The following is a 24005-nucleotide window of genomic DNA, read 5'->3' on the forward strand; positions in this document are numbered from 1 at the left end:
TCTCTCTGTAACCATTGATCCCCCTATTAATCAACAAATTGTCTATCTCAGTTTTAAATACTCTCAATGGCTTGGCCTCTATAACCTTCTGCAGCAATGGGTTCCACTGCCTGGCTGAAGAAATTTCTCATCATCTCACTTCTAATGGTCATCTCCCCATTCGGAGGCTTTGCCCTCAGGTCTTCGTCTCTACCACTAGTAAGAACAGCTTCTCCACATCCAGTCTATCCAGCCCTCTATGTTATCTGTAAATTTCATTGAGGTAATTCCCCCCGTTCCCACCTCCCACCCCCCCAACCCCCCCCACCCACCCACCCCTGGGCGCCATTTTAAACACTATTGAGTACAGATCCAGAGATCTCAACTGCTCCTCTTATGACAAGTTCTTCATTCCCGGGATCATTCTTGTAAACATTCCGTGGACCTCCCTTCCAATGCTCACACTTTCTTCCTTAGATATGGGGTCCAAACTACTCACGTTTCAAATGTGCTCAAGCGAGAACCTTACACAGCCCCAGCAGTACATCCCTGCTCTTGTATTCGAGCTCTGCAATGAATATTAATATTTTATTTGCCTTGCAAACTTCCAATGAAACCTGCAAGTTAACCTGAAGAGAATCCTGAACTAGTAATCCCAAGGACTTCTGTTCTTCAGATTTCTGAAGCCTTTCACCACTCGATGCCCAAAACATCGATTTTCCTGCTCCTTGAATGTGCCTGACCTGCTGTGCTTTTCCAGCACCACTCTGATCTAAACTCTGGTTTCCAGCATCTGCAGTCCTCACTTTTGCCTCCCTTTTAGAATATAGTCTATTCTTCCTGCAAAAGTGCATAACTCACACTTTCCCACATTGTATTTCATCTGCTACTTCTTTGCCTCCTCTCCAACCCTGTACCAGTCCCTCTGCAGCCTCCCTGCATCCTCAGCACTACCTGTCCTTCCACCTATCTTTGTGTCTTTTGCAAACTTAGCAACAATGCCCTCAGTTTCTTCATCCAGATCATTAATATATAACATGAATAATTGTGGTCCCAACACTGATCCCTGTGGAAATCCATGAGTCACTGGGTGCCATCCTGAAAAACACTCCTCATTCCCACTCTCTGCTCTCTGCCAGTCAGTCAATCCTCTGTCCATATCAGCACCTTGCCCCCTACACCACGGCCTCTTATCTTATGGAGCAGCTTTCTGTACTGCAACTTGTCAAATGCCTTCTGGAAATCCAAATAGATTACACCCACTGGCTCTCCTTTATGTCACTGGATTATTATCTCCTCAAATAATTCCAACAGATCTGTCAGGCATGACCTCCCCTTGATGAAGCTGTGCTGACGCTGCCCTATTTTACCAAATTGTCTCCATTCCTGAAGAAGGGCTCATGCCCGAAACGTCAATTCTCCTGCTCCTTGGATGCTGCCTGACCTGCTGCACTTTTCCAGCAACACATTTTCAGCTATTTTACCAAATATCCCACAATCTCATCATTAATAATGGACTCTAAATTCTTGCTAATGACTGAGGGCCTGCTAACTGGCTTGCAAGATGTTTACTGATCATAATTGTTTCCTCACTCAGTGAATTGCTGTCGGGGTAATCCACATTCAGAACCCATACTCAAACTTTTCCCTCCTCAGGTGCAATTTTAACCGCTGACCCAAGATCAGTCAGCAAATTCTGTCGCAAATTAACAGTTTAATCAGGAGAAGCCCAGCTAAATGTCAGACTTTATTGTTTTGGAACTTTTCTGCTGTGTGAAAATGGCAGAAAGAGCATTTAACCCCTCGAGAGTGTCCCTCCATTCCCACCCTCTGGTCTGTCCAAGTGTCACTCCAGCTCCCACTCCCATCTCTTCACCATTCCCTGCTCTAGGCTTCTCTTCCCCTTCCCCAGTCATAATCTCTCCCAAACCTTTTCCCAGACCACTTTCCCGATGCCAGGGATCATTCCCTCCGGTCTCAGGTGGTGTCCCCATGCCGTGTGGTGTCAATCTCCCACCCACCACCCACCTGCTTGGTTCAGGTTTTACCACAATATGTGTCACTGTTCCAGGGAGTAAAGTGCCTGGGAGGTATATTACAGGTACATTTTGTGTCTCATGTTGTAAAATCTGCATTTAGTCAAAATTGGCGATTTAAATTTTCCAGGAACAGATGGAGTCATTTTAGGTTTCGCAACAATGTTTTTCTTCGTCTCTCATGGTTCACTATTAACATATTCCATCACCATGGTGACCTTCCTGAGAAAATGGCCAACAGGTGATTGTATGTCTCTTCATGAAAAGTAATAAAATTAGTTCAGTATCTCACTCAAAAACAGAAATGATTAAATCCGGACCACCCAATGTTCACTGAATTTCACTCAAAGACAGACCCAAAAGGCAGACTTGAAGCTCAATTCTAATAGTCTATCTGTAAATTTACAGGGTCTGCATTTCAGAGCAATGGGCGGAGCTAACATTTATGTTTAGAAATAGTTCAGGTCCTCTCTGCCATAACAAAAGTTCTATATGGCAATGATACAACTTGTCAATTTTGATACTCTTTACCCCAATCAGAGAAGACAAGCATGCCATCTGCCTTCCCCACCACCTTATCTACATCGTTACCATTTTAGGGACCTGTGGTTCTGTATACCTAGATCCCTCTGTATGTTACTGCTTCTAAGGTTCTGCCATTCACTGTTTTCCTCCTTCCCGAGTGAGGAACTTCCACAATGTATCACCTCACATTTGTCTGGATTAAATTCCATCTGCCGTTTCTCCACCCATGTCTCCACCCTATCGATATCCAGCTGCATCCTCTAGCAATCCCACTTTCCATTCACAGCTCCCCCAATCCTCGAGTCATCTGCAAACTTACTAATCCGACCACATTTTACAAGAAGCCATCAGGTAATAATCTGGAAATTAAATGAAAATCAGCTTTGAGTGAGTGTGCGAAGATTGGGATTGGTGTTTCAGGTCAGGACAGTCAATCAGATTCATTTTATGGATAATCAAATATGAATTTTGAGACAAGTCATCAATTGTGTCTGATTAACTTCTTGTTGGATCTGTCCCAAATCTCTCCTTTGATGCATAAAGAGGAATCGAACAGTCAGCTGAAATACGGGTGACACGGTGGTTCAGTGGTTAGGCAGCACGGTGGCGCAGGGTTTGGGTGGCACGGTGGCTCAGTGATTGGGCAGCACGGTGGCTCAGTGTTTGAACAGTACGGTGGCGCAGGGTTTGTGTGGCACAGTGGCTCAATAGTTGGGCAGCATTGTGGCTCAGTGTTTGGGCAGTACGGTGCATCAGTGGTTGGGCGGCACGGTGGTTCAGTGTTTGGATGGCACGGTGGCTCAGTGTTTGGGTGGCATTGTGCCTCAGTGTTTGGACAGCACGGTGGCTCAGTGTTTGGGTGGCACGGTGGCTCAGTGATTCAACAGCCATTAGCTCAGTGTTTGGGTGGCACTGTGGCTTAGTGGTTGTGCGGCACGGTGGCTCAGTGTTTGGACACCACGGTGGCTCAGTGTTTGGGTGGCATGGTGGCTCAGTGTTTGGGTGGAACAGTGGCTCAGAGTTTGGATGGCGCAGTGGCTCAGTGTTTGGGCAGCACTGGGACTCGGTGATTCGACAGCACTGTGGCTCAGTTTTTGGGTGGCATGGTGGCTCAGTGTTTGGGAGGCACCATGGCTCAGTGTTTGGGTGGCACAGTGTTTGGGCAGCACAGTCGCTCAGTGATTGGGCGGCACAGTGGCTCTGTGGTTGGGTGGTACGGTGGCTCAGAGATTGGGTGGCAAGGTGGCTCAGTGTTTGGGCAGCATAATGGCTCAGTGGTTGGGTGGTACGGTGGCTCAGAGATTGGGTGGCAAGGTGGCTCAGAGATTGGGCAGCATAATGGCTCAGTGGTTGGACAGCATGGTGGCTCAGTGGTTGGACAGCACGGTGGCTCAGTGGTTGGGCGGCACGGTGGTTCAGTAGTTGAGTGTCATGGTGGCTCAGTGTTTGGAATGCATGGTGGCTCAATGGTAGGGTGGCACATTGGCTCAGTGATTGGGCGGCACGGTGGTCAGTGTTTAGGCAGCATGGGGGCTCAGTGGTTATGTGGTGCTGTGGCTTTGTGGTTGGGTGGTACAGTGGCTCAATGATTGGGCAGCACGGTGGCTCAGTGTTTGGGTGGCACGGTGGCTCAGTGGTTGTGTGGCACGGTGGCTCAGTGTTTTGACGGATCGATGGCTCATTGTTTGGGCGGCACGGTCGCTCAGTGTTTGGTCGGCATGGTGGCCCAGTGTTTGGGTGACATGGTGGCTCAGTGTTTGGGTGGCACAGTGGCTCAGAGTTTGGATGACACAGTGGCTCAGTCTTTAGGCGGCACTGGGACTCAGTATTTGACAGCACGGAGGCTCAGTTTTTCGGTGGCATGGTGGCTCAGTGTTTGGGAGGCACCATGGCTCAGTGTTTGGGTGGCACAGTATTTGGGCAGCACGGGCGCTCAGAGGTTGGATGGAATGATGGTTCAGTGATTGGGTCGCACAGTGGCTCTGTGGTTGGGTGGTACGGTGGGTCAGAGATTGGGTGGCAAGGTGGCTCAGTGTTTGAGCGGCACGATGGCTCAGTGTTTGTGCAGCACGGTGGCTCAGTGATTGGGCGGCACAGTAGTCAGTGTTTAGGTAGCATGGGGGCTTAGTGGTTGTGTGGTGCCATGGCTTAGTGGTTGGGTGGCACGGTGGCTCAGTGTTTGGACAGCACGGTGGATAAGTGTTTGGGTGGCGTGGTGGCTCAGTGATTGGGCGGCACGGTGGCTCAGTGGTTGTGCGGCACGGTGGCTCAGTGTTTGGACGACACAGTGGCTCAGTGTTTTGACGGCATGATAGCTCAGTGTTTGGGCGGTACGGTGGCTTATTGTTAGTGTGGCACACTCGCTCAGTGTTTGGGCGGCATGATGGCCCAGTGTTAGGGTGGCACAGTGGCTCAGTGTTTAGGCGGCACTGGGATTCAGTGATTCAACAGCACGGTGGCTCAGTTTTTGATGGCACGGTGGCTTAGTGTTTGGGCAGCACGGGCGCACAGTGGTTGGGTGGCACGGTGGCTCAGTGATTGGGCAGCACAGTGGCTCTGTGTTTGGTTGGCACGGTGGTCAGTGTTTAGGCAGCAAGAGGGCTCAGTGGTTGTGTGATGCCCTGGCTTAGTGGTTGGGTGGCACAGTGGCTCAGTGATTGGGCAGCACAGTGGCTCAGTGTTTGGGTGGCGTGGTGGCTCAGTATTTGGGAGGCACCATGGCTCAGTGTTTGGACAGCATGGGTGCTCAGTGGTTGGATGGCATGATGGCTCAGTGATTGGGCAGCGTGGTGATTCAGTGATTGGGCAGCATGAGGGCTCAGTGTTTGGGCGCAACGGTGGCTCAGTGGTTGGGTGGCACGGTGGCTCAGTGTTTGGACGGCACGGTAGCTCAGTGTTTGGGTGGCACGGTGGCTCAGTGTTTGGACGGCACAGTGGCTTAGTGTTTGGGCAGCACAGTGGCTCAGTGTTTGGGCAGCACGGTGGTTCAGTGTTTGGACAGCACGGTAGCTCAGTGTTTGGGCAGCACGGTGGCTCAGTGTTTGGGCAGCACGGTGGTCAGTGTTTGGACGGCACGGTAGCTCAGTGCTTGGGCAGCACGGTGGCTCAGTGTATGGGCAGCACGGTGGCTCAGTGTTTGGACGGCACGGTGGCTCAGTGCTTGGGCAGCACGGTGGCTCAGTGTTTGGGCAGCACGGTAGCTCAGTGTTTGGGTGGCATGGTGGCTCAGTGTTTGGACGGCACGGTGGCTCAGTGTTTGGGCAGCATGGTGGCTCAGTGTTTGGATGGCACGGTGGCTCAGTGTTTGGGTGGCACGGTAGCTCAGTGTTTGGGCAGCACGGTGGCTCAGTGTTTGGGCAGCACGGTGGCTCAGTGTTTGGACGGCACGGTAGCTCAGTGTTTGGGCAGCACGGTGGTCAGTGTTTGGGTGGCATGGTGGCTCAGCGTTTGGACGGCACGGTAGCTCAGTGTTTGGGTGGCACGGTGGCTCAGTGTTTGGACGGCACGGTGGCTCAGTGTTTGGGCAGCACGGTGGTCAGTGTTTGGGTGGCACGGTAGCTCAGTGTTTGGGCAGCACGGTGGCTCAGTGTTTGGGCAGCACGGTAGCTCAGTGCTTGGGCAGCACGGTGGCTCAGTGTATGGGCAGCACGGTGGCTCAGTGTTTGGACGGCACGGTGGCTCAGTGCTTGGGCAGCACGGTGGCTCAGTGTTTGGGCAGCACGGTAGCTCAGTGTTTGGGCAGCACGGTGGCTCAGTGTTTGGACGGCACGGTGGCTCAGTGTTTGGGCAGCACGGTGGCTCAGTGTTTGGGCAGCACGGTGGTCAGTGTTTGGACGGCACGGTAGCTCAGTGCTTGGGCAGCACGGTGGCTCAGTGTATGGGCAGCACGGTGGCTCAGTGTTTGGACGGCACGGTGGCTCAGTGCTTGGGCAGCACGGTGGCTCAGTGTTTGGGCAGCACGGTAGCTCAGTGTTTGGGTGGCATGGTGGCTCAGTGTTTGGACGGCACGGTGGCTCAGTGTTTGGGCAGCATGGTGGCTCAGTGTTTGGATGGCACGGTGGCTCAGTGTTTGGGTGGCACGGTAGCTCAGTGTTTGGGCAGCACGGTGGCTCAGTGTTTGGGCAGCACGGTGGCTCAGTGTTTGGACGGCACGGTAGCTCAGTGTTTGGGCAGCACGGTGGTCAGTGTTTGGGTGGCATGGTGGCTCAGCGTTTGAACGGCACGGTAGCTCAGTGTTTGGGTGGCACGGTGGCTCAGTGTTTGGACGGCACAGTGGCTCAGTGTTTGGGCAGCACGGTGGCTCAGTGTTTGGGCAGCACGGTGGTCAGTGTTTGGGTGGCACGGTAGCTCAGTGTTTGGGCAGCACGGTGGCTCAGTGTTTGGGCAGCACGGTGGCTCAGTGTTTGGGTGGCACGGTAGCTCAGTGTTTGGGCAGCACGGTGGCTCAGTGTTTGGACGGCACGGTGGCTCAGTGTTTGGGCAGCACGGTGGCTCAGTGTTTGGGCAGCACGGTGGTCAGTGTTTGGGTGGCACGGTAGCTCAGTGTTTGGGCAGCACGGTGGCTCAGTGTTTGGGCAGCACGGTGGCTCAGTGTTTGGGTGGCACGGTGGCTCAGTGTTTGGGCAGCACGGTGGCTCAGTGTTTGGGCAGCACGGTGGCTCAGTGTTTGGACGGCACGGTGGCTCAGGGTTTGGACAGCACAGTGGCTCAGTGTTTGGACAGCACAATGGCTCTTTGTTTGTGCGGCACAGTCGGTCAGTGTTTGGGCAGCATGGTGGATCAGTGAGAGGTGGCACGGTGGCTCATTGTTTGGACGGCACGGTGGCTCAGTGTTTGGGCAGCACGGTGGCTCAGTGTTTGGGCAGCACGGTGGTCAGTGTTTGGGTGGCATGGTGGCTCAGCGTTTGGACGGCACGGTAGCTCAGTGTTTGGGTGGCACGGTGGCTCAGTGTTTGGACGGCACGGTGGCTCAGTGTTTGGGCAGCACGGTGGCTCAGTGTTTGGGCAGCACGGTGGTCAGTGTTTGGGTGGCACGGTAGCTCAGTGTTTGGGCAGCACGGTGGCTCAGTGTTTGGGCAGCACGGTGGCTCAGTGTTTGGGTGGCACGGTAGCTCAGTGTTTGGGCAGCACGGTGGCTCATTGTTTGGACGGCACGGTGGCTCAGTGTTTGGGCAGCACGGTGGTCAGTGTTTGGGTGGCACGGTAGCTCAGTGTTTGGGCAGCACGGTGGCTCAGTGTTTGGGCAGCACGGTGGCTCAGTGTTTGGGTGGCACGGTGGCTCAGTGTTTGGACAGCACGGTGGCTCAGTGTTTGGGCAGCACGGTGGCTCAGTGTTTGGACGGCACGGTGGCTCAGGGTTTGGACAGCACAGTGGCTCAGTGTTTGGACAGCACAATGGCTCTTTGTTTGTGCGGCACAGTCGGTCAGTGTTTGGGCAGCATGGTGGATCAGTGAGAGGTGGCACGGTGGCTCATTGTTTGGACGGCACGGTGGCTCAGTGTTTGGTCAGCATGAGGGCTCAGTGGGTGGCACGATGGCTCAGTGGTTGAGCAGCACAGTCGCTCAGTATTTGGGCAGCACGGTGGCTCAGTGATTCAACAGCACGGTGGCTCAGTGTTTGGATGGCATGGTGGCTCAGTGTTTGGGTGGCACGGTGGCTCAGTGTTTGTGCAGCATGGTGGCTCAGTGGTTGGGCATCACAGTGGCTCAGGGTTTGGACGGCGCGATGGCTCAGTGTTTGGGCAGCACAGTGGCTCAGTGTTTGGACGGCATGATGGCTCATTGTTTGTGCGGCACAGTGGCTCAGTGTTTGGTTGGCATGGTTGCTCAGTGATTCAATAGCACGGTAGCTCAGTGGGTGGGCGGCACGGTGGCTCATTGTGTGGACGGCACGGTAGCTCAGTGTTTGGGCGGCATGGTGGCTCAGTGTTTGGGGAGCACAGTGGCTCAGTAATTGGGTGGCAGGGTGGCTCAGTAATTGGGTGTCATGGTGGCTCATTGTTTGGGCAGCATGAGGGCTCAGTGGTTGGGTGGCACAGTGGCTCAGTGATTCAACAGCACAGTGCCTCAGTGTTTGGGCAGCATGGTGGCTCAGTGGTTGGCCAGCACGGTGGCTCAGTGATTGGGCGGCACAGGGGTTCAGTGGGTGGACAGCACGGCGACTCAGTGTTTAGGTGCCACGGTGACTTAGTGTTTGGGAAGCATGGTGGTTCAGTGTTTGGATGGCACGGTGGCTCAGTGTTTAGGTGCCACGGTGACTCAGTGTTTGTGCAGCACAGTGGCTCACTGATTGGTTGGCACGGTTGCTCAGTGATTCAATAGCACGGTAGCTCAGTGTTTGGGTGGCATGGTGGATCAATGGTTGGGCAGCACAGTGGCTCAGTAATTGGGTGGCAGGGTGGCTCAGTGAGAGGCGGCATGGTGGTTCATTGTTTGGCAGCACGGTGGCTCAGTGATTGGGCGGCTCGGTGGCTCAGTGTTTGGACGGCACGGTGGCTCATTGTTTGGCAGCACAGTGGCTCAGTGATTGGGTGGCTCGGTGGCTCAGTGTTTGGACGGCACGGTGGCTCATTGTTTGGCAGCACAGTGGCTCAGTGATTGGGCAGCATGAGGGCTCAGTGTTTGGGTGCAATGGTGGCTCAGTGGTTGGGTGGCACGGTGGCTCAGTGGTTGGGCAGCACAGTCGCTCAGTATTTGGGCAGCACGGGCTCAGTGATTCAACAGCACAGTGCTCGGTGTTTGGGTGGCATGGTGGCTCAGTGATTGGGCGACTCAGCGGTGCAGTGGTTGAACAGCACGGTGGCTCAGTGTTTGGACGGCACAATGGCTCAGTGTTTGGGCAGCACAGTAGCTCAGTGTTTAGTTGGCACGGTGGCTCAGTGTGTGGGTGGCACAGTGGCTCTGTGGTTGGGAGCACAGGTGCTCAGTGTTGGAGTGGCACGGTGGCACAGTGGTTGTGCGGCATGGTGGCAGTGTTTGGACAGCACAGTGGATCAGTGTTTGGGTGGCATTATGGCTCAGTGATTGTGCAGAATGGTGGCTCAGTGATTGTGCAGAATGGTGGCTCAGTGGTTGGGCATCACGGTGGCTCAGTGATTGGGTGGCACGGTGGCTCAGTGGTTGGGTGGCACGGTGGCTCAGTGATTGGGTGGCACGGTGGCTCAGTGGTTGGACAGCATGTTGGCTCAGTGTTTGGGTGGCATGGTCGCTCAGTGTTTGGATGGCACGTTGGCTCAGTGATTTATGCAGCACAGTGGCTCAGTGTTTGCGAGGCACGGTGGCTCTGTGTTTAGGTGGCACAGTGTTTGGGCAGCACGGTCGCTCAGTGTTTGGGCAGCACAGTGGCACAGTGTTTGGGCAGCACGGTCGCTCAGTGTTTGGGCAGCACGGGGGCTCAGTGGTTAAGCGGCACGGTGGCTCAGTGGTTGGAAGGCTTGGTGGCTCAGTGGTTAGCACTGCTGCCTCACAGGGACCCAGCCTCGGGCAATTGTCTGTATGGAGTTTGCACCTTCTCCCCGTGTCTGCATGTGTTTCCTCTGGGTGCTCTGGTTTCCTCCCACAGTCCAAAGATGTGCAGGTTTGGTTAAGTGGATGTGCTAAACTGCCCATAGTGTTCAGGGATATGTAGGTTAGGCACACTGGTCAGGGCTAAATGTAGACTAATAGGGTAAGGGAATAGATTTGGGTGGGTTGTTCTTCAAAGGGTCAGTGTGGACTTGTGGGCCAAATGGCCTGATTCCACACTGCAGGGGCTTCTAAGTGAGCTGTGTGAAAAGGAATTAGATGTTCATGTAATTTCTTAAAGCAGGAATTCTCCCTCTGTGTAAAACATGCTTCACATATTCCCATAGGACACAGAAACAAACATGATCATCAAACTGATTGTCATCCTTCCATCTGTGAGAGATGGTGGGAAAGCAGCCTTAGCATTTTGCTGAGATTATCTGCTGTCTTCTGAATGTCTGAACAAGCTGATTCTCGAAAGAATCACCATCAATCAAACCTGAGCAATTTTCTGTGTTGTCGGGAAAGTACTTAGAGTCATAGAGATGTACAACATGGAAACAGACCCTTCGGTCCAACCCGTCCATGCTGACCAGATATCCCAACCCAATCTAGTCCCACCTGCCAGCATCCAGCCCATGCCCCTCCAAACCCTTCCTATCCATATACCCATCCAAACGCCTCTTAAATGTTGCAACTGTACCAGCCTCCACCACTTACTCTGGCAGCTCATTCCATACACGTACCACTGTCTGCGTGAAAAAGTTGCCCCTGAGGTCTCTTTTATATCTTTTCCCTCTCACCCTGAACCTATGCCCTCTAGTTCTGGACACCCCGACCCTAGGGAAAAGACTTTGCCTATTTACCCTATTCATACCCCTCATTATTTTATAAACCTCTGTAAGGTCACCCCTCAGCCTCTGACGCTCCAGGGAGAACAGCCCCAGCCTGTTCAGCCTCTCCTTATAGCTCAAATCCTCCAACTCTGGCAAATTCCTTGTAAATCTTTTCTGAACCCTTTCAAGTTTCACATCTTTCCAATAGGAAGGGGACCAGAATTGCACGCAATATTCCAACAGTGGCCTAACCAATGTCCTGTACAGCCATAACATGAACTCCCAACTCCTGCTTCTCGGATGCTGCCTGAACTGCTGTGCTCTTCCAGTGCCACTAATCCAGAATCCCAACTCCTGTACTCAATACTCTGACCAATAAAGGAAAGCATACCAAATGCCTTCTTTGCTATCCAATCTACCTGTGACTCCACTTTCAAGGAGCTATGAACCTGCACTCCAAGGTCTCTTTGTTCAGCAACACTCCCTAGGACCTTATCATTAAGTGAATAAGTCCTGCTAAGATTTGTGTTCCCAAAATGCAGCACCTCGCATTAAACTCCATCTGCCACTTGTCAGCCCACTGGCCCATCTGGTCAAGATCCTGTTGTAATCTGAGGTAACCCTCTTCGCTGTCCACTACACGTCCAATTTTGCTGTCATCTGAAAACTTACTAACTGTACCTCTTATGTTCGAATCCAAATCAAAAATGTAAATGACAAAAAGTAGAGGGCCCAGCACCGAACCTTGTGGCACTCCACTGGTCACAGGCCTTCAGTCTGAAAAGCAACCTTCCACCACCACCCGCTGACTTCTACCTTTGAGCCAGTTCTGTATCCAACTGGCTAGTTCTCCCTGTATTCCGTGAGATCTAACCTTGCTGATCAGTCTCCCATGGGGTAGCTTGTCGAACGCCTTACTGAAGTCCATATGGATCACATCTACTGCTCTGAACTCATCAATCCTCTTCGTAACTTCTTCAAAAAACTCAATCAAGTTTGCGAGACATGATTTCCCAAGCACAAAACCATGTTGACTATCCCTAATCAGTCCTTGCCTTTCCAAATATTTGTGCATTCTATCCCTCAGGATTCCCTCCAACAACTTGCCCACCACCGAGGTCAGGTTTACTGGTCTATAGTTCCCCGGCTTGTCTTTACCACCCTTCTTAAACAGTGGCACCACGTTAGCCAATCTCCAGTCTTCCGGCACCTCACCTGTGACTATCGATGATACAAATATCTCAGCAAGAGGTCCGGCAATCACTTCTCTAGCTTCCCACAGAGTTCTCGGGTACACCTGATCAGGTCCTGGGGATTTATCCACCTTTAACCATTTCAAGACATCCAGCACTTCCTCCTCTGTAATATGGACATTTTGCAAGATGTCACCATCTATTTCCCTACAGCCTATATCTTCCATATCCTTTTCCACAGTAAATACTGATGCAAAATACTCATTTAGTATTTCCCCCATTTTCTGCAACTCCACACAAAGGCCACCTTGTTGATCTTGGAGGGGCCCTATTCTCTCCCTAGATACCCTTTTGTCCTTAATGTATTTGTAAAAACCCTTTGGATTCTCCTTAATTCTGTTTGCCAAAGCTATCTCATGTCTCTGTTTTGGCCTCCTGATTTCCCTCTTAAGTATACTCCTACTTTTTTTATACTCTTCTAAGGATTCACTCGATCTACCCTGTCTATACCTGACATATGGTTCCTTCCTTTTCATAACCAAACCCTCACTTTCTTTAGTCATCCAGCATTCCCTATACCTACCAGCCTTTCCTTTCACCCTGACAGGAATATACTTTTTCCTGGATTATCATTACCTCATTTAGTTTAGATTAGATTCCCTACAGTGTGGAAACAGGCCCTTTGGCCCACACCAACCCCCCGAAGAGTAACCCACCCAGACCCATTTCCCCTCTGACTAATGTACTTAACACTATGGACAATTTAGCATGACCAATTCACCTCACCTGCGCATCTTTGGATTGTGGGAGGAAACCCATACAGACACAGGGAGAATGTGCAAACTCCACACAAACAGTTGCCTGAGGCAGGAATCGAACCTGGGACCCTGGTGCTGTGAGGCAGAAGTGCTAACCACTGAACCACTGTGCTGCCCCTGAAGGCAAACCTTACTAGTTTAAATCCTCCAGAACAGCTCTAGCAAATGTCCCTGCCAGTATATTAGTCCCCTTCCAATTTAGGTGCAATCCGTCCTTCTTATATGGGTCACTTCTACCCCAAAAGAGATTCCAATGATCCAAAAATGTGAATCCTTCTCCCATACACCAGCTCCTCAGCCATGCATTCATCTGCTCTATCCTCCTATTCCTGCCCTCACTAACTCATTGTGTTGTAACTGTCCTAGCTAAGGGAGTGGCAAGTTCTGGAGCACAAGTCTTCAGTACTATTGCCAGAATGTTGTCAGGGCTCATAGCCTTTGCAGTATCCATTGTCTTCAACTGTTTCTTGATATCACATGGAGTGAATAGAATTGGCTGAAGTCTGGTATCTGTGATGCTGGGGACCCCTGGAGGAGGCCAAGTAGGATTATCCACTCGGCATTTCTGGCTGAAGATTGCTGAGAAAGCTTCAGCCTTATCTTTTGCACTGATGTGCTGGGCTCTCTCATCATTGAGGATGGGGATATTTGTGGAGCCTCCTCCTCCAGTGAGTTGTTTAATTGACCACCACCATTCACAACTGGATGTGGCAGGACTGCAGAGCTGAGGTCTGATCCCTTGATTGTGAGATCGCTAAACTCTGTGCCAAATGCCTTCTACACTCCCCTGTTTAGCTTTGAGTTTACATTCAAGGAACTATGGGCCTGCACTCCAAGGTCTCTTTATTTGACAACACTCCCCAGGACCTGGACATTACGTGTATAAGTCCTGCCCTGGTTTGCCTTATCAAAATGCAACACTTCACATTTATCTGAATTAAACTCCATCTGCCATGCCTCGGCCCATCAGCCCATCTGATCAAGGTCACATTGTACTCTGAGGGAACTTTTTTCACTGCTCATGACACCAGCAATGGTGGTGCCATCTGCAGACTTACCAAACCATTTCTCTTGTATTCACATCCAAATGTGAAATTATAGAAATGACAAGAAGCAGTGGACCTAGCACTGATCCTTGTGACACATTTCCAATCACAGGCCTCCAGTGTGCAAAACAACCCTCCAACATCATCCACTGCCTCCTTTCTTCAAGCTAATTTTGTATCCAAATGGCGAGCTCTCCCTGAATTCCAGGTGATCTAATCTTGCTAACTAGTCTATCATGAGGAACCTCATCAAACATTTTGCTGAAGTCTGTTTACATAACATCCACCGCTCTGCCTTAATCAGTCATCTTCATCACTTCAAAAAGCTCAATCAAATTAGTAAGACATGATTTCCCATGTACAAGGCCTGGTTAGCTCTCCCTGGATTCCTTGCTAACCAGCTTACCTTGTTAAACACCCTACAGTTCGAGCAGTGAGCTCTGATATTTTCAAGCTGTTGTTGGAGCTGGGTTTTTTTTTGAAGAAATGAGTCAACAACATGAAATACTGGAGATAAACTGCAGCAAATTGTTTCTGGAACCGTTTCCTTCATTCCAACTTTGAAACAGATTTTGAAATAATTAACTCACGTGTACTGGCTCAAGGGAAGCCTGAAGGTGTGAACTGGATCAGACAGATCAATACTGTACTGTACTCTGTGATACTGCTCTATGTTCTAATACCATTTCTATCAGGCCAAATTCGAGACTGTGCACTGACTTACTCTCTGCACCAAACAAACCTCAGTAAAAATCACACAATTCTGGTGTGTGATGAAACAGTCCAAATTTTCTGGATGGGTGCATTCCCAACAATACTGCAGGAAGTAGACACAACAGTTCGTAATAAATCAATCCCCATGACCAGAACTCCATCCATTATCTTCAGTACTCCATTCCTTCCTCTGTTAGTATATTGTACCGACGGTCTGTACTTGCTACAGGATAGACTGCAGTGAGGTACTCATCCTCATTCCACAACCTTCACACGCAAACGACCAATGCAGCAGGTCAATGGGAACATCATCACCTCCAAGTTTCCCTCCATTGTGTCACCATCACTGGTTTCAAAACCAGGAACTGCCACCTTAACAATGCTGGTGTACAGACACCACATGGACTACAGTGACTCAACAGAGCCTCACCACCATCTTCAGGCATCAAGGAATGTTCAAAAAATAACAATCTCGTCAGAATCTCCCAAACCCCAAGAGGCAACAATAAACACTGTGTCTGCAATGTGTGAAATAACAAAATCAAGTGTGTTCCTGTTCATTTTTTCACAGTTTCACTTTTTTGAAGAGCACTTGAAGCGCCCTTAAAGGCAAACTTCAACTCCACCCAATGCTCTGAAATACAGAACCTGCAAATGGGCGGGTGGACCATCCAAATCCCTGAATTTGACTAACTGCAGATTTTACAACATGAGACACAAAATATACCTGTAATTCAGAGGAGTCACTGTCTGACTACCTAGGTCGGTGGCTAAAATTAAATCTGTAGTGGGGGATAATATGTCAGGGAACTTTTAAAAATGCAGTCAGGGAGCTGAATGAGGAAAAAGATGCATGAAAAAATTGCTCCCTCGGTCCCTTGTAAAACATTATCGTCTCATCTTATCCCTAGGTCCTCTCGTTTTGGACTCCCCCACTCTCGGGAAAATACTTTGGCTATTCACCGTATCATTCCCTTCATAATTTTTTAAACTTCTACAAGGTCAACCCTCAGCCTCCAACGCTCCAGGGAAAACAGCACCAACCTATTCAGCCTCTCTCTATCACTCAAACCCTCAAACCCGGCAACATCCTTGTAAATCTTTACTTCACCCTTCAAGTTGCACATTATCGTTCCAACAGTTGGGGGAGCAGAATTGCATGCTGTATTCCAAAAGTAGTCTAACCAATGTCCGACACAGCTAAATGTGATTTTAATGCTTTGAAATTTTGCTGCGTGAAAATGGCAGAATAGAGTATTCAACCCCTCGAGACTGTCCCTCCATTCCCACCCTCTGGTCTGTCCAAATGTCACTCCAGTCCCACTCCCATCTCTTCACCATTCCCTGCTCCAGGTTTCTCTTCCCTTTCCCCAGTCGTAATCTCTCTCAGACCTTTTCCTGGACCGCTTTCCCGATGCCAGGGATCATTCCCTCCTGTCTCAGGTGGTGTCCCCATGCCGTGTGGGATCACTCTCCCGTCCACCTCCTCGTTCCCGCTTGGTTCAGGTTTTACCACAAGATGTGTCGCTGTTCCAGGGAGTAAAGAGCCTGGGGGAATTACAGGTACATTTTGTGTCCCATGTTATAAAATTTACATTTAGTCAAATCTGGGGATTTAAATTTTCCAGGAACAGATGGAGTCATTTTAGGTCTCGCAACAATGTTTTTCTTCATCTCTCATGGTTTAGTATTAACATATTCCATCACCATGGCAACCTTCCAGAGAAAATGGGCCAAATGGTGATTGTATGTCTCTTCGTGAAAAGTAATTAAACAGTTCAGTACCTCACTCAAAAACAGAAATGGTATAAATCTTGGTCAAACCTGGACCACCAAATGTTCACTGAAGTAAAGACTGACCCAAAAGCTAATTTCAATTGTCTATCTGTATATTGACAGGGTCTGCATTTCAGAGCAATGGGTGGAGCTGACATTTATGTTTGGAAATAGTTCAGGTGTTCTCTCGTAATACAAAAATTCTGTACAGCAACGGTACAATTTACCAATGTTTACACCCTAGTCAGAGAAGGCAAGCATGCCATCTGCCTTCTCCACCACCTTATCTACATAGTTGCCATTTTAGGGACCTGTGGTTCTGTATACCTAGATCCCTCTGTATGTTACTGCTTCTAAGGTTCTGCCATCTGCCGTTTTCCTCCTTCCTGAGTGAGGAACTTCCATAATGTATCACCTCACATTTGTCTGGATTAAGTTCCATCTGCCGTTTCTCCACCCTATCGATATCCTGCTGCATCCTCTAGCAATCCCACTTTCCATCCACAGCTCCCCCAATCCTCGAGTCATCTGCAAACTTCCTAATCAGACCACATTTTACAAGAAGCCATCAGGTAATAATATGGAAATTAAATGAAAATCAACTTTGAGTGAACATGCGAAGATTGGGATTGGTGTTTCAGGTCAGGAAAGTCAAACTTATTTTGTGTACAATGAAATATGAATTTTGAGACATATCACCAACTGTGTTGGATTAACCTCTTGTTGGACCGATCCCAAATCTCACCTTTGATGGATAAAGAGGATTTGAAAATCAGCTGAAATACCATGCTTGGAAAAGGAATTGGATTTTCGTATAATTTCTTAAAGTAGGAAGCCTCCCTCTGTGTAAAACGTGCTTCACATTTTCCCACAGGACTCAGAAGCAAACATGGTCAGCAAACTGATTGTCATCCTTCCATCTGTGAGAGATGGTGGGAACGCAGCCTCAACATTTTGCTGAGATTATCTGCTGCCCTCCGAATGTCTGAATAATTGATTCTGGAAAGAATCATCGTCAAACAAACCCTGACAAGCTGTCTTTCTGACACGAGTGAAAATGAAATGGCACAAAACAGGGCAGCAAACAGTGAGCTCCTGATGAGACTGAATTTGAATTAAATGTGTCCCAAGGACTGAAGGCAGGAAACTCCATCACAGAAATCAGCTGTCTCTGAGAGTCACAGAGATGTACAGCATACCGATCAGATATCCTCAATTAATATGGTCCTATTTGCCAGCATTTGGCCAATATCCCTCTAAATCCTTTCTATTCAGGTACCCAAACAGATGCCTTTTAAATTCTGTAATTGTACCAGCCTTCACCACCGCCTCTGCAGTTCAACCCATACACACATGACCTGCTCTGTGAAAAACATGCCCCTTATCTATTCCCTCTCACCTTAAACCTATGCCCTCTAGTCTTAGACTCCTTCAGCCTTGGAAAAAGACCTTTGCTATTCACCCTATTCATACCCCTCATGATGCTATACACCTCTATAAGGTCACTCCTCAACCTCTGACACTCCATGGAAAATATCTCCAGCTTATCCAGCCTTTTCCTATTGCTCAAACTCTCCAACCACTGCAGAATCCTTGTAAATCTTCTCTGTACCCTTTCAAGTTTAACACCATCTTTCCTATAGAGGGAGAAATCAGTATTCCAAAAGTGGCCTAAACAATGTCCTGCACAGCCACAGCATGTTGTTGGAGCTGTTTTTTTGAATAAACTAGTCAACAACATGAAACACAGGAGGCAAATAGCAGCAAATTGTTTCTGGAACAGTTTCCTTCATTCCAACTTTGAGGTGGATTTTGAAATGATTAACTCACTGAGTGCTGGCTCCAGGGAAGTCTGAAGGTCCCCAGCAGCATTTGCTTTCAGCTCCCACAGTGTCAGGCTGATAGATTCCCTGGTAACACAGAAAGTACAGCGTTGTCAGAGTAGTTTGTTCCATATGAGATAAATCTCCAACCCTTTCCTTACTCTCAATGCTCCCATTAATTGGAGATGCTGGTGTTGTACAGTACAATGGGGTCACCTGTAGTGTGACATGAACCCAAGGTCCTGGTTGAGGCCATCCTCATGGGTACCGAACTTGTCTATCGGCCTCTGCTCGGCCACTTTTCGGTGTTGCCTGTCCTGAAGTCCGCCTTGGAGGACAGTCACCCGAAGGTCTGAGGTCAAATATCCCAGACCGTTGAAGTGTCCTCCGACTGGGAGGGAACACTCCTATCTGGTGATTGTTGCGCAGTGTCTATTCATCCGTTGCCATAGCCTCTGCTTGACCTCGCCAATGTACCATGCCTCAGGGCATCCTTGCCTGCAGTGTATGAGATAAACAACATGCAAGGCGACAAAACTACACCAAGTACATGTATGCCAAAAGCAAGAAATTAGAGAAACTTGGCATCACCACCAGCAGGAGCCAAGCCCAACCTAGCACCACAGTGTTTCTGTAAATCCGTTGTTTACATTAGAATCAGTCTGACCATTGTGGCACAGACAGCCTCACACAGAAAACCTTCCATACATTATCTGGACTGACATGGCACCAATTGTTAAAGTTCACTTGAGAATGTGACTTTTAAAAAAGGTTTTGCAATTTACATATGAAAGAACTGAAACCAACATGGTCATTCTAAACGATGTGAAACTTAACAAACAATCCAGGTCTTTTCAATATATAATTTCAGTTACATCACACTGTAAACTGTTGCTATAAATTCTGTATCTTACAATCTTATTCTCCATAACCACCTGATGAAGCAGCATCGCTCCAAAAGCTAGTGCTTCCAAAGAAACCTGTTGGACTATAACCTGGTGCTATTTGATTTTTAACATTGTGCTCCCATTAAGGAAGCAATACCCCAGGGTAGCATTGACATAAGGAGGAGGGTGGTGTCAGGAAAGTGACCATCATTGTTCCAGTTGAGGGGAATAGCCAGTGAGCTCTGCAGAATTATGTCTCTGTTGCTGAGTGACAGTGATGTTCAAACAACACATTACTTCTCGCGGGGTCAGAAACATCTCAGAGGTGAGGAACTGCACGAGTTACCGGGACAGTCACCCTGATGTCTCGGTGAAATACAGGGCCAGCTCCTTCCTGCAGTGATGAGTGTTACAGTCTGGTATGGCAGGAGCACTTACTCTGTCAATGTCTTTCTAAATTCTGCTTCCTCAATGGTGAACACAGAGTTAAATAATCCCCTCAGTGGGGCTGTTCTCTGCTGACTGGGGTCTTCAGATTCTTTCTTTATTCCTCAGATAATGAAGCCACTTTTCCAAGAAGTTCACCAATCAGAGCTATCAAGTTAATTGGTATTATCCCCTTGAAATGTTGGTCATAGTGTTCAATGGCGAGCTGATAGTGAACCCTTTGACGTGTCTACTTTAGGGCCTGGATGTCTGGTTTTGGATCCAAAATATGCACCTTGTCCTTTGTTTTATTGCCACATGTCTACCCCATGATCTACTGGTGATCTGTTTATCATGAAATATTGAACCCTTGGGGAGTTGGGGAGGGGGCGGGAGGAGTGATGAGACGATTAAAGCAGAAACCCAGGTAATGTCCTGGGATCCTATCCCACCAACGTGACAGGTGGTTGAACTTGAATTCAACAAAAAAAAATCTGTAATGAAGATTCGAGTGATGATGGTGAAATCATTGGCGATTGTTGGAAAAGCCCTTTAGGGAAGTAAACAGCCATCCTTACCTGGTCTCACCTGCATGTTCCATTCATAAACTACCCTCCAGGCAATTAGAGATGGACAATAAATGCTCGCCAGTGAAGTCTTCATCCTGTGAATGAATTTAAAAAATAAAACCTGCCGTTTCACACTTGCAAATGAGTTCTGGTTGTCTTCAATTGTTGGGGCTTGAATCTTTCTTAGAATTGTCTCTGTGTGTTCCTTTGTCTCAGACTGAGGTATTCCCAGCATTCCTTGCTGTTTGGCCAGTTTCTGTGTCCTGTTTATTTCAGTTTCTGTGCTTGCGTTTATGGATTTATGGTTGTTGCTGCCGGTTCCTTTTTAATGATATTATTTTACTTCAGCAGGTTCAGGCTGCTCCAGGAAGATCCTGCTGCTACTGTTCCTCAAACTACTCGGAAACTCAGGGAGTCTGTCTCGCTGTTTTTCAGCAAATGACTGGGATACACGACAGAAAATGGAGATTCCAGGCTGAGAGTACTTCAGTAAGAGATGCAACACTCAGAGTGAACTCCATGTTTTTGAGGTGACAGTGAGGATTTAAAATTTGAATTTAGTCTGTTGTCAGGAGCAACAAATATATGTAGGCTTTTATTAATCACAAAATGGCTTTTCAACTTAAAATAACACAACAAAATGGCTTCAAGTTATGATTTGACACTGTGAACCTGCATTTCTGCTTTGCTGAATTAGAAGAATTAGAAGGTAAAGCAGACAATGGAGTCTTCATAAATGAATCATAAGACATTAACTGACCACTTGAACTAACCTTGAACTGCAGTATGAGACGATGATGTGCGTAAGACAACACTATTTCCCAGGCAGAAATATCATTGGGTTAGCCGACTGTCAATCATGTCAGCTTATTACATTTGATTGCTCTTTTCTTGTAATTAAGGTCTTAAAAACATATTAATAATGTTTAATTTTCGAATGTAATTGCGCAAATTCTCAATGGAATACAGAAGCTTTCACTTTTGTGTTGCTGGACAAAACTGTGCCAGGCTGCCTTATTTTATTAAACAGGTAACCTTGCTTTGTACAGACCATATTCCTGATAATTCTTTTGACCGATCGCGAAACCGAGAGGTCCCTCCTGGGATCTAGATCTTCAACAGCTCATAACCCTCTGCAGCCTGACCATGGAACCTGACAAAGTTCACTCTGCCAGGAACCTATGTTTAATAACGCATTTTTGATTATTTGATCATGACGAAACTAACTATGTTCATCAGTCAGTCTGAAATTACAGCATTCAGTTAATTGCAGTCAATATAGCACATTTACTCACCATGTGACTGACTCAGCCCATTCATCAAGTAGTAGGAAAGATGTATTGTTGGACCTGGTCCTTGGAAGTGAGGTGGGTCAATTGGATGAAGTGGCAGTGAGAGACCAGAGACAGTGAACATTATATCATCAGCTCCAGGATGATGGTGGGGAATGACATGCAGCAATTCAATTGACAGAGAGCTGACTTCAACGGGGTAACAGCAGAGCTGGTCAGATTGACTGGGACAAGAGGTTATTGGGAAAATCAGGAACTTCACAACTGGCTACATAAAGGAGGTAGAGATTAACATTGGGAAGAAAAAGTGTACCTTATGACAAGGTGTAAGGCAGAAAATACAATTGCGAACCTGTAGGAATACTGAAGGTTCAGAGGGGACGGGGAAAAGCAAATAATTAAAGCAAAGAGAAATTATGAGAAAAGACGTAGCAGCTGACAAAAAGGGGAATCCCAAAGTTTTCCATACACATGGAAATAACAACTGAGTGATTCAAGGAGGAGTAGGACTGATTACAGACCAACAAGGGGATTCACACAGAGGTCAGGGGTACAGTTAAGGTTTGAAATGAACACTTTGCATCTGTCTTTACAAAAGAGGAGTATACTGCCCAGGCCATGGTGCAGAGGAGGGAACACGGTCGCCATTTTCTGCTCGGATCTACTGTCAGTGCGCAGACATGAGCATCAGTGACCAGATCGAACTGGCCTTGGGAGCCAAGGTAGGCAGAAGTAAAAATGAGGTCATGTTCTTTGGGGATGGGCCAACCAATTCTTTACCCCTTCACCATAAGGACAGATTATCTGAAGGTGCTGGAAATATGGTTCGGGAGATCCAGGGTGTGCATAAAACATCCACTGCGCCTGGAGGGCCATCAACTCGGTGCAGGAAGCTCTTTGGTCTGCCTGAAATTTGTTGGTCTTCCAGAACAAGGTGTTGACTCCAAACAAGTGTTACAATTGGCACATTCCAACGTCCAGGACTTTGTGCTGAGGGTTGTGGCTGCCACCAAGGCGCAGTGGGGAAAGACTATTGTCTGAGATCTTCCTGCTGAAGGTAAATGGGGGTCATTCAGTTATTGGACCCTCTCAATGCCTCAAATGCATTTAAGTATCATCTAGTTCAAGTAAGAGATACCTTTGGTTTGTTTGGGAAGAGTCAAACTCCAATGTTTGTTTGTTTCCTTGATATGTACAGAACTGAACTGCATTCGTAACTATGTGTGCATGTGTTTTTTTAAGAATAAAGCAAATTTTTCAAATTAAAAATGGACATGGTCACAAAAGGGTTCAATGTTATTACGGATGAGGTTTTGCGATACATGCTGCGGTTAATATCTAGGTCTTGTGATTTGAATAGATTTTTATCTGAAGCAAACACCAGAGGATGCCATTGTACTGGAAAGACTGGGAGAGCAAATCAAACCATTGGGAGGGGCTGCATTAAAGTGAGATTGACAGCGACAGAGTTTGCTTTACACAAACAGTGAGAATCCTCTGGGTACACAAAGAATTATTTGTAATTCACTCCTGGAATGTAGGTGCTGCTGGCTAGGAGAGTATTTATTGCCCATTTCCTGTTGCTATTGAGAAGGTAAATTGCCTTCTTGAACTGTTTGCAACCTAAAATGGCTGGTCAGGGAAATTTCTGATGCATGCTGGGAAGGAGAACAGCCAAGTGAAGCAAACCCAAAACTATTGAAAGAAATCTGAACTGGTTCCATTGTAAACAGTTCAACAATAGAACTCTATAAAGAGATCAGTCATTCAAGAGAGCCGACAGGTTCTAAGGCAATGGATGTGATCAAGGTCACATGGGGAGGCAATGGTCTCATGGTATTATTGTTGGACTGTTAATTCAGAAACCCAGCTAATGTTCTGGGGACCCTAATTTGAATTCAATTTTAAAAATCAGGAATTAAGAATCTAGTTATGGCCATGACTCCATTACCGATTGTCAGAAAAACCCATCAGGTTCAGTAATGCCCTGCAGGGCAAGAAGCTGCCATCCCTAGCTGGTCTGGTCTACATGTGACTCCAAAACAACAGCAAAGTGGTTGAACCTTAACTGCCCTCTGGGTAATTAGAGATGGGCAATAAATCCGGTAGGTAAAATCAATGACTGCAGATGCTGAAAACCAGATTCTGGATTAGTGGTGCTGGAAGAGCACAGCAGTTCAGGCAGCATCTGAGGAGCAGCAAAATCGACGTTTCGGGCAAAAACCCTTCATCAGGAATAAAAGCAGAGAGCCTGAAGCTTGGAGAGATAAGCTAGAGGAGGGTGGGGGTCGGGAGAAAGTAGCATGGAGTACAATATGTGAGTGGGGGAGGGGATGAAGATGATAGGTCAGGGAGGAGGGTGGAGTGGATAGGTGGAAAAGGAGCTAGGCAGGTAGGACAAGTCATGGGGACAGTGCTGAGCTGGAAATTTGGAACTAGGGTGAGGTGGGGGAAGGGGAAATGAGGAAACTGTTGAAGTCCACATTAATGCCCTGGGGTTGAAGTGTTCCAACACGGAAGATGAGGCATTCTTCCTCCAGGCGTCTGGTGGTGAGGGAGTGGCGGTGAAGGAGGCCCAGGAC

The sequence above is a fragment of the Hemiscyllium ocellatum genome, chromosome 3 (assembly GCF_020745735.1).
Source record: "Hemiscyllium ocellatum isolate sHemOce1 chromosome 3, sHemOce1.pat.X.cur, whole genome shotgun sequence".
Taxonomy (NCBI): domain Eukaryota; kingdom Metazoa; phylum Chordata; class Chondrichthyes; order Orectolobiformes; family Hemiscylliidae; genus Hemiscyllium; species Hemiscyllium ocellatum.